Below are 15,855 nucleotides of genomic sequence, written 5' to 3' on the forward strand. Positions count from 1 at the left end.
GTAGCGATACTACACGCCTGGGCCGGCCCAGCAATGCAACGCAGGTCGAGACCAAGATCCAGCCATCGACCGGCTCCTCCAACCAGGAGGCCTAGTTGGCGCCTCGACCAGAAGGGTCCAGTTGGGGGTGGGACCACAGTCCGACCCCGACCGAGTTCCCTCGACCAGGGATGCGTCGTACCGACCACACCACTCCCCTTGACCGGCATGGCCGGGACTGACTAGGACAATCGACCGGGGACGCCCACTCGGTGTGGGTCCAGGGAGCGGGTGGAACGGATAAGAAGAAGCGCCTAGGTCAACTACCGTACGAGGAACCGAACTGCACCACGCCCTGCGCATGCCCCGCACAGTGTTGCCACAACCTACCTGCCACAATGGAGTGGCCTGATGAGATGAACAGGGACCAAGGATAGCGGCCATACCGTACTCGATGACGTAGGTCTCGACACGACTGGACGACACCCACACTCTCTCTATCTCTCTGGTTTGTATGACCGTCCCCTTGGACTACAAAAGGGGGCACGCTCTTTCTCTTTGGAGGGAGGACTCTGACTCTCTCAAACAGATAGTGCACGTTCGAGCCCCCCGTCACTCTTTTCGACTCGGACCAGAGCACGATTGGGTCTCGGACGCCCCCTTCTCATCCCTCACTTGTTTGTACCCCCACTGCAAACTTTGAGCACCTGGGCCTGTTGCCCGAACCAGTATACATCCTGTGTCATTGTGTGTTAGGCCACATCTGATCTAACACACGGCAAAACTACGATATTTACTAGTCGGCTAGATTTCACACCGACAGGGTGGCACAAGGACTGGTTCCTTGTTGCCAATCAAAAACCCGAGCTGCCACCTCACGTCAGGTATGCACCTGTGACAAGGCTGGAATGGTTGAACCAACCGACCTCTGAGGAGATGGTCCAGGTCAACCAGCTGCAGAAGGAGATCACCGACCTGAAAAGACGTGGGCTCATAGCAGAAGCTGTTAGCATCAATTTTCGTAGAAGGTTGACACAGTCGATCAAGGACAGGGTCCATCCAGCGTATGAATACTCGGGTCCGCTGGATCTGACCCGAGAAGTACAGCAAAAGGTTTCTCGGGAAGAGGTTGCTGGCCAGGTTTGCGAGTTCTTTGGTGGTGTCATCAAGAATAAGAGCTGCCCCAAGGCGTACTCCCTAGTGATGTCGGCCAATCCGGTAAGTTCTTGTTTCAGTTGTTGACAGTCCTAGTTTAGGGGTGTTTGGTTCTAGGGACTAAAGTTCACATCGAATGTTTAGATACTAATTAGGAGTATTAAATATAGGTTAATTACAAAACCAATTGCATAAGTGTGTGGCAGAATCATCCAAATTAACCCAGCTAAAGTGTGCTAAACATCGCCTCAAATGCGAACAGACATTTTAATCGGATCAAAATGGTAGTCTGTCGGGTTTCACCCTATACAACCATGTATTTGCAATCGAAACACGCATACAATACTTGTACGAAGATGAGCCCAGAGAATACAACAATCTAGATGAAAATATTACAGAGGTCCCAGTTTAATTATTACAAACCGAGTTCAAATCATAAAGAAGTTCAGAGTTCAAAAGCAGCGGAAAAAAACGGTAGGCAAACAACGATACATGATATCATGGTGAAGCCATCCATGACATCACTCACCATGGTCCTCGCCCACCGAGGACGAGTCCCACTCAACCGTCCATCCTGGAGGGAGCTGCTATGGCCAAGTCACACTAGCAACCACATCATCAATGTCATTACCTGAAAATATAGGCACAAGCAAGGCTGAGTATACTAATACTCTACAAGACATACCCGTTAGGTGGTATCTAATCCACCGACTCCTAGACATGCAAGGCTTTTTGGCTGAGGGGTTTGTTTTTCCTCAAAGCTTCTAAAGTGGGTCATTGCTTTCAAGTTTTAGCATCAAATTCTAATTAATTAACCAATCTAGGTAAGCACCTATTCTAAGCAAGCATGGTAGAACAAGCAATTTAATCAAGCCTTAATATTAAGCATCATCATTGTTCATCTTCTTACTCAGTGCAGCATAGCGATCAAGCAGTCTCAATATCTGCGAGAAATAGACGATTCGAATCGAATTTCTTAACCTTGCAAGGTGGACCTAAACACATGACATGTGCGTACCGCGACGGGTTCACACATTATCAACGGTTCCCATCGATCCCCAGCGCAGGTCCAGAGCCCACTTCCCTTGGATACAAGGCCCCGTCGGTCCCGGAACGACGTCGTGCTATGGCCGTACTTATACCCACATGATGCACCAAGGGAAACCATTTCTAGAGAGAGTGGGGTAAAGGTTCACGTCCCGGTTCAATTAGGTACTAGGCTTCCTGATTACCATCTTCTCAGTATGTGTTTAGTACGTTCAAAGACATGACCACGAACACCGACACGGTTCGACCTTAGCAATTTCCTCTACACAGACGGGGCATCAACCATTTCAGGAACATCGCACAAAGCCCCGCCCATCATCCTTATGATTCCAACATAAGTAAACAGGAAACTCTTATAGTTGGCGAGTGATAGGAAATCACACGACTTTTACCATGTCCTTATTTAGCCTAGCATTAGAATCAATTTTAATACGGAGATATAAAATAAACAAAATAAACTACCATTAAGCACATTAAATCCAAAAGGCTTGTAAAACAACCAGAAAAGTATCAACATCATTTTTTCTAGATTTTATGCGGAAAACAATGGCTAATAGAAGTGATTTCAACATTTTATCAATTTTCCACTATTTATCATGCAAATAACAAAATTAAGACAACAAACAAGCATTATATTTAAAACAGCATGAAAAACAAAGATTCCACAAACACAAGTTGCATGTCTGAAACATAAATGATAAATGGAAGCTAACATAATTAGTTTCACCATTTTGGACCACCATATGATTTATAAAGCATTTATTGACTTTTAGACAAAATAAATAATACAGAATAGTAACATGCACTCAAACATTTTTGAAATAAACTAGATATGATTAGGAACTCAACAAAAGAATATTCACATATTTATCATTTTTCTACAATTTTCTAGGTATTTTCCAATTTCGCAGCAATTTAAATCTAGGAAATAAATCAAAACCGAGGTCAACTTGCCAAACAAACCTCAAATCTAAAGATTCTCGCATATAGGACCCTAAAATTTCCCATAACCCCCCTCTCTTTCTTCTTCTTCTCCCACACAGCACACACATCCACACATAGATAGGCACGGGCGGCGCGGCCGGCTCTACCCAACTAACGAGCTTGCAGGCGTGGGAGAGAGGAGGAAGGAACCACTAACAAGTGGGCCCAGCAAATTTTAAACTGTTCAACTTTCCCGACTCAAACGACCTAGCTACAGGCACCTAAAAATCTCCCAAAAATACTCATTTGAAAGATAAAGTCACAAAGAACACAATGCCACAGGAATCATTTGAAGAACTTCTCAAGTTTTCACACAATTGTCAAAAGAAAATAGCCAAAACTAAAATTTAAAGGAATTTTAACACAAGGAAAAATCATTGAAAAATTAAGTAAAAATATTATAAAGTTATCAAATTGCATCTAGTATTTAAATAAAATAATAGGAGGCACATTTGCATAGCAAAAATTGGAGTTGCTTCACAAGTTTGAATTTTAACAATAAACAACAATTATATGAACTTAAACAATGCATGGCCAAGATGCTTAATTATTCACAAATGACGCTCATGATACTCAATTATGCACAAATGAAGCTCATGATTCTCAATTATGCACAAATGATGCTCGTGATGCGCGGCGTGCAAAGGTGCCATCTTCAACGCGAATTTTCTCACAAATTTGAACTACGCGTTTGAATTTCCAAAAATAAAAGTTGGAGTTCAAAGTATATGCTATAACTTTTATAAAAGCCGACATATGAAAAACTTGATGGATTTGGAGATAAACTTGGGAGAAGTTTGGTGGAACGTCGGCCAAAACTGGATTTGAAAATAATTTGATTTTCAGCCAAATTTCTACTCAATTTTTGAACACATTCCACTCAAAATCAAGAAAAGTGCAAATTATGAAAGTTGCTCTATTTGAAAAGATCTATCCTTTTTATATTGGCCAAAATTTGAGTTCTTATATAAAATTTGTTTTTATTTGCTTCCCAAGTGCAACACTACAAAGGTGTTTAATCTCAATTTCTCTTGATTTAATCTCAATTTCTCTTGATTTGGCTCCTAATTACTTGGGATGTCACAAAATGAAGGCTAATTTGCGAGATGAATCTATTAAATCTATTCAGTCCATGATTTGACCATGTGGTGTTACAGTAAATATGTGCTAATCATGGATTAATTAGGCTTAATAGATTCGTCTCACGAATTAGCCACAGCTTATACAATTATTTTTATAATTAGTTCACGCTTAGTCCTTCTAGTTGGTATCCAAACATTCGATATGACCCAAACTAAAAATTAGTCCATGGATCCAAACACCCCCTTAGTTTGTGTTGCGCTTACCCGACCTGATCCTGTTGATTGAGCAGAGCCGCGAGTCTTAATTCCTCTATCCAACACCACTCCTTGGAAGCACTGAGCAACAACGGCCCAAGCTCCGTCCATCCGCCGAGGCTGACCAACCGCCTGCTGCCCTTGACTAGGAGTCGGACTCCTCCTTTGATGGCTCCTGTTGGATGGCGGATGCGCCAGACCATGCAGAAGGTGATAGAGTCCAAGGCGTCGGAGGCGGAGAAGAAGAAGCAGAACAAGAAGGTGGCCGCAAGGACCGAGGCCCCGACTACAGCATTTGCCTCCGCGATTAAGGCCTCGTCTAGGCTGGTGAGCGACGACTCCGACTCTTCTAGCCCTGCCGTGAAAAAGAAGAAGGCTGGGCTCCTTAAGACAATAGCCGCCGACATGGAAAAGGTCATGGAGCGATGGAAGACGGAAATCCGCAGAGGAAAGCAGAAGGAGCCGACCCTACCACCGACAGTGCCTCTCCGCCCAAAGTTTCGAGTGAAGAAGAGCATGATGTGAGTGTCTTCAAAATGTCGTTTGTTGTTGAAAGCTTGTTTGTATGCTGCATTGCTTTATCTTTGTGTCCTGCCATCTGAGCAGGAAGGCTGTGATGGAGGACGAGCCAAACCCGCAGGATGCTGGCATTGAGACCCATGCAGAGGGTCGGACATCTGATGCACCCTAGGGGTTGCATTAGCATTTGCTACTTAGGCCAGCGGTGAAAGTGGCCTAGTGATGGAGCTTGAGAGGCCCAAGCAGCAGTCACACCTACTCCAAGACGTTGCTGAAGATGCTGTAGTTGCCGTGCCCGGTGACACGGATGCCAACGTTGAGGTCCAGATGGAGGAAGACCCTAGGGAGGCACCAACGAAGAAGACGATCCTTCCACACTGGACTTCTTCGGGATGGTTCTGGCGTAGGAGGCTGCTGAGGATAGGAGAGACCTTGCCGAGCTGAAGCACGCTTTCGGCAAGGTCGCGGAGTTGTTATATGTAAGTTAGCCAACCTGATTTGATGTTGATCATTGTTTCGGGTTTCCTTCTCTGATTAGTTGGGATTATTCTTGCCCGGAACCTGGCCGAGCACGCGCACAATAGGGGGATGCCATCTATTGCGCCGAGGAGTATCGACTCAAGGCTGAGCTAAGGAAGGCCAAGGAGGAATGCCGCAAAGCAGATATGACAAAAAGATCAGGAGATTGCGGACCAAAAATAGATAACCAAGGATGTCCAGAGCGACCTCGACACCATGTTGAATGGTAACGGCTTCGATCCTTGTTATGAGTCCAGATCCTCTAGATGCAACTAGTGCCTATTCTTGAATCTTATTGCTTTGCAGATGCCCAGAAGAAAGAAGAGAGCCTTAAGAGAGACCTCAAAGAGTGCAAAGCAGCCAGCTCCCAACTCCAGCAAGATCATGTTATTGCCGTGCACCGTGAGTATGACGTGTCACAAAATCTTGCCTATGAAGCCGACTTGTTACTATTAGTTGTTTGATTCCGAGGAAGATCTCGAGACGAAGACCGTGTAGCAATGCTTCATACTCGGCTTCGTTGTTTGAGACTTCCCAAAAGATTTGAAGTACGTATTTGAGTTGGTCTCCTTTTGGAGAAATTAAGAGTACTCCTGCGCCAGCTCCTTCGAGCTTGAGGGAACCATCGAAGTACATAACCCAGTGCTCTGGCCTCTCGACTGGTGTTGGTACTTGGTTTTCTGTCCATTCAGCCATGAAGTCGACCAAAGCCTGAGATTTGATAGCTATTCTTGGTTTAAAGAGCTCCAAGCTCTACTGCCCATTTGGAAATTCTACCCGTGGCATCTCTGTTGTGAAGGATTTTGCCGAGCGGGAAGTCGGTGATGATTGAAATGCTGTGTTCTTGAAAATAATATCGCAGGTTCCGTGAGGTGAGCAGAATTGCGTAGAACAACTTTTGGATTGGCGGGTACCGAGTTTTGGAGTCTGATAGTACTTCGCTGATGAAGTAAACGGGTCTCTGAACTTTGTAAACGTGGCCTGGTTCAGACCGTTCAACTACTACTGCAGTGCTGATGACGTGAGTAGTAGCCGCTATGTATAGGAGCAAGTCCTCATTTGGGCATGGAGCGGTGAGGATTGGTGGTTTTGACAGAAAGTCTTTGAGTTGTGTCAATGCTTTGTCTGCCTCTTCTGTCCATTTAAACTTGTCCTGTCTTTTGAGAAGCTTGAAGAAGGGTAGTCCTCGTTCTCCAAGTCTCAAGATGAATCGATTAAGGGCTGCCATGCAGCCTGTGATTTTCTGCACATCCTTGATGCTAGCTGGTGCTTACATATTTATGATGGCAGATATTTTCTCTAGGTTGGCCTCAATGCCGTGATGGCTAATGATGAACCCGAGTAGTTTGCCGGAAGGTACGCCAAGAACGCATTTGGTAGGGTTAAGTTTCCAGCGGAAAGCTCATAGGTTTAAGAAGGTTTCCTCCAAATAGATGATTAGGTCCTCCTGTTTTCTTGTTTTGACGACTACGTCGTCCACGTAAGCTTCTATGTTGCAGTGCAATTATTTCTCGAAGCACATCTATATAGCGCGCTGGTATGTTGCACCCGTGTTTTTTAATCCAAATGACATTGTTTCGTAGCAAAAAGCCCCAAATGGAGTGATGAAGGCTGTTTTGGCTTGATCTTCTTCTTTGAGGCTTATCTGGTGGTAACCTGAGTAACAGTCAAGAAAGCATAGTAAATCGCACCTGGCAGTAGAGTCGACTACCTGGTCGATCCTGGGTAGTCCAAAAGGGTCCTTTGGACAATGTTTGTTGAGATCCGTGTAATCGACGCACATTCTCCATTCATTGTTTTTCTTGCGAATGAGTACAGGGTTGGCTAGCCAATCAGGGTGAAAAACTTCTTTGATGAACCCTGCTGCGAGTAGTTTGGCTAGCTCTTTTTTTATTGCTTCTCATTTGTCTTGGGCGAACCTTCGAAGGTGCTGTCATTTTGGGGTAGCTCTAGGATCAACATTTAGAGAATGCTCAATCAGTTCCTTGGGCACACCAGGCATGTCGGCTGGCTTCCAGGCAAAGATATTGTGGTTAGCCCGAAGAAAACTTATGAGCGCGGTTTCCTATTTAGGATCTAGTCTTGTCCCAATTAGAGCTGTCTTAGAAGGGTCACCATTCTGGAGATCAACCATTTTGAAGTTTGTCTCATTTGTTGGCTTTACTTTTGCTGGCCCCGACTTGTTTTCTGGGATTTCAAGTTCTATTGGATAAAGTTTCTTTGAAACTAAAAAAACTTGTTGCATAGGGCTAGGTCCTTAAGAAGTTGCTGCAATTTCCACGGCTTCGGTGTCGCATTCATAAGATCACCTTAGGTCTCCTCGTAGTGTTAATTCTCCCTTGGGTCCTGGCATCTTGAGTACCAAGTAAACATAATGTGGTACAGCCATGAATTTAGCCAAAGTTGGTCTCCCGAGTATGGCATGGTAAGAGGTCTCGAAGTCGACGACTTCAAATCTGATGTACTCGGTTTGGTAATGTTCCTTGGTGCCGAAAGTTACTGGTAGGATGACTTGTCCTAGCGGTATGACTGCGTTTCCTGCTACAATCCCGTAAAAGGGGGAGTCTATTGGAGTGAGCATGTCTGTGATGTCAAGACACATCTTTCTTAGTGTTTTGGCAAAAATGACGTTGAGTCTGCTTCCGCCATCAATAAGTACTTTTGTTAGTCTTGATCCTGCAACAACAAGGTCGAGTACTAGGGGAAATCGGCCTGGTTCTGAGAAGTTTGTCCATTGGTCCCTTCTGCTGAAGGTTATGGGTACCGGAGACTATTTTAGCGTTGTTGGATCTGTTGATTTGATGGCCATAATCTCTCTGAGTACCAATTTGCTAGATCGCTTGGATGCGGAACCTGGGATTCTGCCAAAAATTGCGTTGACTATTTTGGAGGCGGTCTGGAAGTCTCCTTCTCCTTCTTCATCCTTATGGATTTTGTTTTTGCCCTTATCCTTTTTCTGGTTGTACTCTTCGGGAGGTGGTGGTGCAGGTAAATCTTGCATTACTCGGCGCATGTTATAGCAGTCTATTGCTGAGTGTTTGCTATTTGGGTGCCATGGGCATTATTTTTTGAGTAGTTCGGTGAAGCTTGGTCCATCATCGTGTTTGTGGGATCCCTTCTTTCCTGAGTTGGTCATGGAAGCAACGGTGTTGTTAGGTTTGCGTTTGCAATTTTGGTTACTCGAATAGTTCTTTCGAGTATCATTGTTTCGGCCAAATCGCTTGCATTCTTTATCTTCTTCATCTGCCCATTGTTGCACGATGATTTTGAGGTCTTTGACGGTGACTGGTCATCGTCTGCCAAAATCCTGGTATGTTCGACGATCATAGAGGCCATTTTAAAAGCTCTCGATAACGTCTATTTCTGAAATGTCGACTATAGTGGCCTTCTTTTCAAAGAATCGCCATAGGTAGTCGCGCAGTGTTTCGCCTTCCTTTTGTTTTACTTGACTTAGGTTGATCTTGTTGCCTGGTCTAGTCATGGAGCCCATGTAGTTGTTGGTGAAGGCTTTTGTCAGATCTTCCCAAGAGTCAATTGTTTTAGGTTTGAGTGATTCAAGCCATGTTAGGCGCGTGGGTTCCATGCATATGGGAAAATGGATGACTTTTGTGTCATTATTGCCTCCGGCTGCTTGGACTACCAACGAGTAGCATCGGAGCCATTGAATTGGGTCTTGCTTGCCATCATACTTGGTGATTCCTGTTGGCTTGAATTTTTCGGGTAGTCTTGTTCTCATTACCCGTGTTGTGAAGGCGTGAAAATGGTTGTAGTTGTCGATTTCACGTTCGCGGTGACTATTGATTATTTCCCATAGATCGCTGAAATTTGATACTTCATGATTTTTCCTGATATGGCGAGGACTTTTTGCGGCATTAGTGCAGCTGGCCTCTCCAACATCCTTTGTCGTACTGGGGCTTCGCATTTGCTCAGTCCTTGGCTATGTTGCCTTGGTTGGTTGACCACCTCGTTGTTGTTTCGTTGTGCTTCGTGGAAGCCATTGTTGACTGCGGCACCCCTACTGCCCTCTCGATGGGCTGAGTTGCGAGGAACATATGGGATTGGTGATTCTTTATCGAGTAGCTTGTAAGCTTGTTCTGCGAGTTGTGCAATTAGTCCATTGCCTCGCTGCGCAAGTTGAGCTGTTATTTCGTTATCTCTGTCTTGAGGTATGAGAATTAATATAAGGTTGATTGAGGCAATTGCTGGGAGTGGGGTGTTGTGCTCTTGAGCTTATACTGCGTCAAATGCTCTTTCAAGGTTTGTGATGGGAATGTTTGTGGCTAGCAACTGTCGACGTTTAGCTCGAGTAATGTTTCGTATCCTTCTTTGGTTTCATTGATCGGAAGTTTCGTCCTGCGAAGCGTTAGCCGATGACTCATCCTCTGAAACGTTATAGAGCTGCGCTATCCGTCAAGGGGTTCTCTGTTGGCTAGTGCCCACATTATTATTTTGAGTGATGACAAAGAATTCTCTATCTCGGTAGTAGCTTCTGGAGCTTGATGTTGCAATTTCTGTAGTGCTCTCCTCGCGGCTTGAAGTGAGCAGGATGCCTTCTTCGTACGGGAGGTTGTCTATGTGAGCGACAAGGCACGACTCGTAGTCGCGGGTAAGGAGAGATGGCCTCATTCTTGGCCAGTGAACGAATCTGCCCTGCGGCGTTGAAGTTACTACCAAACCTTAGGCTGGCCCTGATAATGGAATTTCTTGGACGTAGTCCGAGTTGGAGTCACAGTCCTTGTCTTCCCCGTGTTCGAGTTGAGTTCGAGTGAGGAGACATTGGTAGACTTCGGCTGTATTGCGGAGTCCGTATGGGAATCGTTTTTGAGTTGAAGTTGACTTGTGAAGTGACTGGGGCTTCGGCTTGTGTCGACTAATCCGAGCTGGGGTCGAGTCCGAAGCGTAGTCGAACTCGGTGTCGCTGACTTTGAAAATTTGGCTTTTCTTGAAAAAATCCCCCGTTTTTTGCTGAGGAAAGCTTCCGTCGAGAGGTTTCTTCTCCTGGATGTGAAACGATCCAGCGCCGTCGGCGATGCAGAGCCAAGATCCGAAAACAAAAGTTGCGCCTGCCTCGAAGGTGAAAACAGGCTTGATAATGACAGATGCCATCAAACTCGCGCGGAGAAACTCGGCGACTGCCCCTACCTAGCACGCCAGCTGTCGGTGTTTTAGACCAGCAACCCACCTAGGGGGTACCCTAGGTGGTCTTTTGTGCGGTGGGTGTATTCGAGAATCAAGGAGTCAATGGTGACGCAAGGAACACGATTTAGACAGGTTCGGGCCGCTAGATGGCGTAATACCCTACGTCCTGTGTGTTAATTGTATTGAACTTAGATGAGTTGTCTTTGAGGGGGTCGTTGCCCGCCCTTATATGATCGGGGGAGCAGGGTTACAGGCTAGAATCCTAGTCGGATACAGTTATAGAATTCCACTCGGTGTATACAGAGTAGTTTCCATATGTATGTTGACTAGTCTTTGGGAGTCCGAGTGGGCTATGTTCCTTTGCCGCGTAGCCCCCGAGCCTTGATTACGTCCGAGTATGCCCCTTAGTGGGCCGCACAGGGCCTACTCGTGGGCCTGGGATGTATGCCCGACAGTTACCCATGCTACTGGTCCTCGTAACGCTGGCTCACGGTCCGAGTCCGCGCCTATTGCCGCACGCTCGCGGACACCACCCTCGGTGTTGCTAAAGGAAGATACACTTGCGCTCTTTAGCTGCACCATCTGCCATCGCAGTCGGCTCATCGTCCTGCTAAACTTGTTGGCAAGAAGCTGCTGATTTGTATATTCAGGCGCCTTTGCTGACGCTTCGGACCCGTGTCCTCCTCCACGGCTTCGATCATGTCCACCTCGACCTCGGCTACTTTGGCACTAAGGGGCTACCATCTGCTTGACAAGCCTCTTCGGCTCCCATTCCAGCCACAACATCTACGGCGCATCGACGGTTGCGACTGCGGGGGGATGTCATCTCTTTGGCTTATTCTTCAGTCTCATCGTCTGCGCGTTTCCATTGTGACTGCGGGGCAATGTTAGAGTATATTAGGCAACTCCGGATATGGTTAGTTTAGGATTGATTGTAATCCCATGATAACCTTCCTTATCTCTAGGAGATGCTACATGCCCTCCAAGCCATGTACTCCTATATAATCAGCCCAAGGAGCTCAAGCAATACATCCCACGCATTATACACGATCTTACATGTATTGAAATTGGTATTGTAGAGTAATTAGCACAATAATAATATAAGGGTGATATGCATATGTGCTTAAGTGTTACTGAAATGCTCGCGGTAGGGTGTTTGGATGTGCTTGTAGTAGCATACTATTTGGATATATTCATGGTAGAGAGAATGTTTGGATGTGCTTGTAGTAGCATATCATTTAGATATACTCATGGTAGCGTACATGATTTTGAGATGGATACTAGAAATAGCAAAGCCACGCCTTTTGGGGATTGGGCTTTGGAAGAACTTTTGCTTGCCTTGTCAAAAATTCATAATTCAAACTTTGATAAACCTGAATGACCTAGCTAGAGAAATGGAACGCTTCTGGTTCGTGTGCCTGAAAAAAGAAAACATATCCTCCTGCGTTGCAAGATTATAACATCGAGACCGTGGACTTGATCTGAATTTTTCATGCTATGTAGATGGTTATTCACTTAGATGTATTGTAAAATAGCATGTTTTTGGCATATTCAGACATATGAGCACTGTGTATTGTAAGAATCCAAGGGAAACAGATTTACACACCAATTGATGTGCATTAAATAGACGTAGAAGCCAGCTTTTCTTCTGTTGCCATATTTTTTTTTGTTTTGATAAAAGACTTCATTCAAGCTTAAAAGCAATGTACATGGAGAAAGGTCAGATGACCCCAAGTTACAGATTGGATCGCTGCAAGAACAGCACACATTCAGTGAAGATTGGTACACACAGAATCTAAGTGGCCAATCAGAAGAAAGACTTCTAGCTGAAACTGCTAATTGATGAGCTGCCTCATTCTGAACTCTAGAGATTTTAGAGCAACTCCAAGAGTTTCTCTAAATTTTTTTCCTCAAAATTATGTATTGGGAGCTTTTCTAATTTTTTTCCCTAAAATCATGTTATCCCACCGCAGATCTCCAACAATAACCTTCCTAATATTTCAAAACAGGCCACGTCAGCACGATTGGGCCCATCAGGGCTGGCCTCACCTTCCACCTCACGATCTGTTTCTCCTGTCGCCCCTTCTAGCGCCGCCACCACTCATCCACCCTTCCATCCCTGCAAATTTGCTGCTGCGTTCTACAATCATAATTGGAGATAGGTAAAATGGATTCGTTATGAGTCGATAAAGCTTTTCCATTAAACGGGTGCTGAATTTATCATCAGATAATGATGATAATGACGGATTCTTCTTCTCCGTTGTGGGAAAGGAGTACATGGGGGAGCGATTGGGGAAGAGCGGAGTCACGGAAATTTGCGGGGCGTCGGAGGAGTTATTCGCGTCGCTGAATTTTTGCGGGGAGCACAGGGGAGCTATTGGAGGCTCAATTTTAATGTTTTTCTCCCTAATTAAGGTCTTGGGAATAATAAAAGGGAGCTTTTTGGAGTTGCTCTTGATCACTTGCAAAGCATCCAGTAAGGCAAGTTCCTGAAAATGAGAGATCCATGGACGAAGTTTCAATGGAGAATCTAAAGGCGACTTGTGCAGATGTGTGATTGCCTTGTTCTTCTGTTGCCATATTGGTCTTGGTCACACACTGAACCACCAACGTTGCTGGGAAGATGATATCTATTCACGGGGGAATGCAAATGAGGGGAAAAAAAAAGAGGGTCAACGATATTAAAATCTCGACCGGTGAGGGAAAGACTGCCTCCATACGGTTACATAAGAAGGACTTAACCGTAGCCCATCCGACAAAGGTCACGAAAGCTGACCCCCCTCATACATGGAGATGCCACCCCCTGTGGTTTGGGCCTTTACCCGTGCTTTGAGGCCCAACCTACGACCATCCCCTTACACGTGGCTCGCCCACCACTACTAGAAAAAAGACCTTTCTTCCACTCCCTTAGTACCGATCACATTTTGACCCGGTACTAATGTTAGCATTAGTATCGGGTCTAAATTTAGGACCCCCGAAGGTCTTTTAGTACCAGGTCGTAACACCACCCGGTACTAAAGTGGTACTAAAAGGTATAAAACTTTTGGTACCGGGTCATAACACCGCCCGGTACTAAAGGAGCACTTTTAGTACCGGGTGGTGTTATGACCCGGTACTAAAGACTCTCCACGGGTTACTTCAAAAGGAAAATATATCTACCTCCATCACATACGCTACGTAGGTGGGATGGCAAGGAAGGCTCGCACGAGGCTTGATGTCGTTGGTTCGAATCCCATAGACCGCGCACGACGCGACTAAAGGGATCCATTTACCCTTTAGTACCGATTATTTGACCCGTTACTAAAGGTCACCTTTAGTACCAACATAGCAACGAAAGGTCCCCTTTAGTACCAACATAGCAATACCTGTTGTACAACCGGTACTAAAAGGTCCCCTTTAGTACCAACATAGCAATACCGATTGTACAACCGGTACTAAAGGTGGGTTTGGAACCGGTACTGAAAGCGGAATCCCCAGTAGTGCACCACAGGTCGGTTCACCCATGCCGACCAGGGGAACCAGCGAGTGACTTTTTTAATCCAGCCTCATTTAATTCGCTTCCACTGGGAGTCGAACTTAGATCTACTGGGTGCTACTCAAGCACTCTAACCACTGACCTAGAGGCAAGGGATCAAAGACAATACAATACTTATTTTTCCGCTTATATGTGCCTCTCGCCATTGTTCATATTTGAGCTTTTTTAACATAACTGCATGACATGTGGTTAACAGGTATCAATATCGAATCCAATTCCTTCAGAGTACCTTACAAACCTTTGCTTAGATAATTTCTTATATACACTCATGGTAATTGTCCTTTTTAAGGTAAGCTTCACTTTCTTAAGTTTTCTGACTACTAATCTAGCAGCACGATCAGAATTGCTCAAGCAGGCAAGCAGTAGCCCAGTAGGAGCGCACGACGCAACAAAGAAGACTTACCTCAGTGAGGCCTAGATTGAAGGGGGCGGACGGACGGACGGAGATCCTACACATCTTCCCGGAAGGTAGGAAGCCCACTCATCTTCCAAATTTTGAGATTCATGCATAGGTTGTGGACCGTGCGATCCGCTTCTTCCTTCCTCCTCCACGCGTCTTCTCTCCGCTCCTGAGCGTGCCACCGCCATCATGCACGCCAGGGCTGCCGCCATGGGGGCTTAGGTTTTGGGTTCTGGGGGTGGGGCCTCTCCGGTGGTTGCCGGATTAGAAGGAAGCTCGGGATGACTGGCTGGTCCGGTGATGGAGGCAGACGAAACGACGGTGAGGTCGGCGGCGGGGTGACGTGGCGTCTTGGTGGTCAGTCAACCACAGTGGTGGGCGCCGGGCAACACGGCGTGGTGGCGAGGACGCCGGCGGCCGTGGGCGGTGGAAGATGACGGTGGGGGTGTCACGTTGCGGCTCGGTTAGCGTGGTCAGGGCAGCGGAGGCGGATCCGGCGGTGGCAGCCGCGAGCGGTAGGCCGGCGGGGCGGGGGAGTTTCGCCGGAGAGAAAGAAGAACCGGCGAGGTGGGCAGTGCTTTGGGAGGAGAAAGACGGCTATTGGGCCGTGCGATGGATAGTGTTCCATCTTCCATGTTATGGATAAGAGTCCCCGCGGACAGATGGACGGAGTCGTGATTGGACGTCATGCGAGGGGGTAGCCGAAAGCTGCTGGTGGTGGCCGATGGCGTAACTTGCTCACGGACAGTCCGGACTCAGGAACCGACAATGTCCGTGTTAACCTGGCTAGGCGAGCACGAACCAACCAATCAGACGTCGGTGGAGTAGTGCCGGGGGCGGATTGGCGAGGCTGCGGCTAAGGACAGGCGAGCGAGGGGGAGAGGTGGAGTGGGAGGCAGCGCATCGGACGGCATGGGAGATGGCATGCTCGACTCGAGCCCCGGCCCCTGGCGACCAGAGCTGGCAGAGGCGGCGGAGGTGTGCTTCGGTCTCGAGGTCTGTGGAAGGAAAGCGGGGATGTGCCTGCTGGTGCATCCAACGGGAAAAAAAGGCGACATGGACGAATGAGACCAGAGGCTATGGTGCTGATTTCGATCGTTAGAGATTATGTCTAGAAGCATAAGTAGAAGTTAAAACGACTTAATAGAATGAGTAGGGCTCAAAAATTCCGTATCAGAGCTGCGCCGATCTCCAATTGTAGCTTTAAAAAAATTACTGGACTTGCTTGCGTCTACGGTCAC

General features: G+C 46.4%; 1 long non-coding RNA gene across 1 annotated transcript; it reads right to left on the reverse strand.

The window, feature by feature from the left end:
- Positions 1–1,368: 1,368 nt before the first annotated feature.
- LOC140222454 (uncharacterized) lies at positions 1,369–15,577 on the reverse strand. Its single transcript, XR_011898000.1, has 2 exons — positions 14,618–15,577; positions 1,369–1,765 (listed from the first exon to the last, which is right to left on the reverse strand). It is a non-coding gene; the product is annotated as an uncharacterized lncRNA (long non-coding RNA).
- Between the last annotated feature and the right edge of the window lie 278 nt (positions 15,578–15,855).

The sequence above is a fragment of the Setaria viridis genome, chromosome 4 (genome assembly GCF_005286985.2).
Source record: "Setaria viridis chromosome 4, Setaria_viridis_v4.0, whole genome shotgun sequence".
NCBI classification, from domain to species: domain Eukaryota; kingdom Viridiplantae; phylum Streptophyta; class Magnoliopsida; order Poales; family Poaceae; genus Setaria; species Setaria viridis.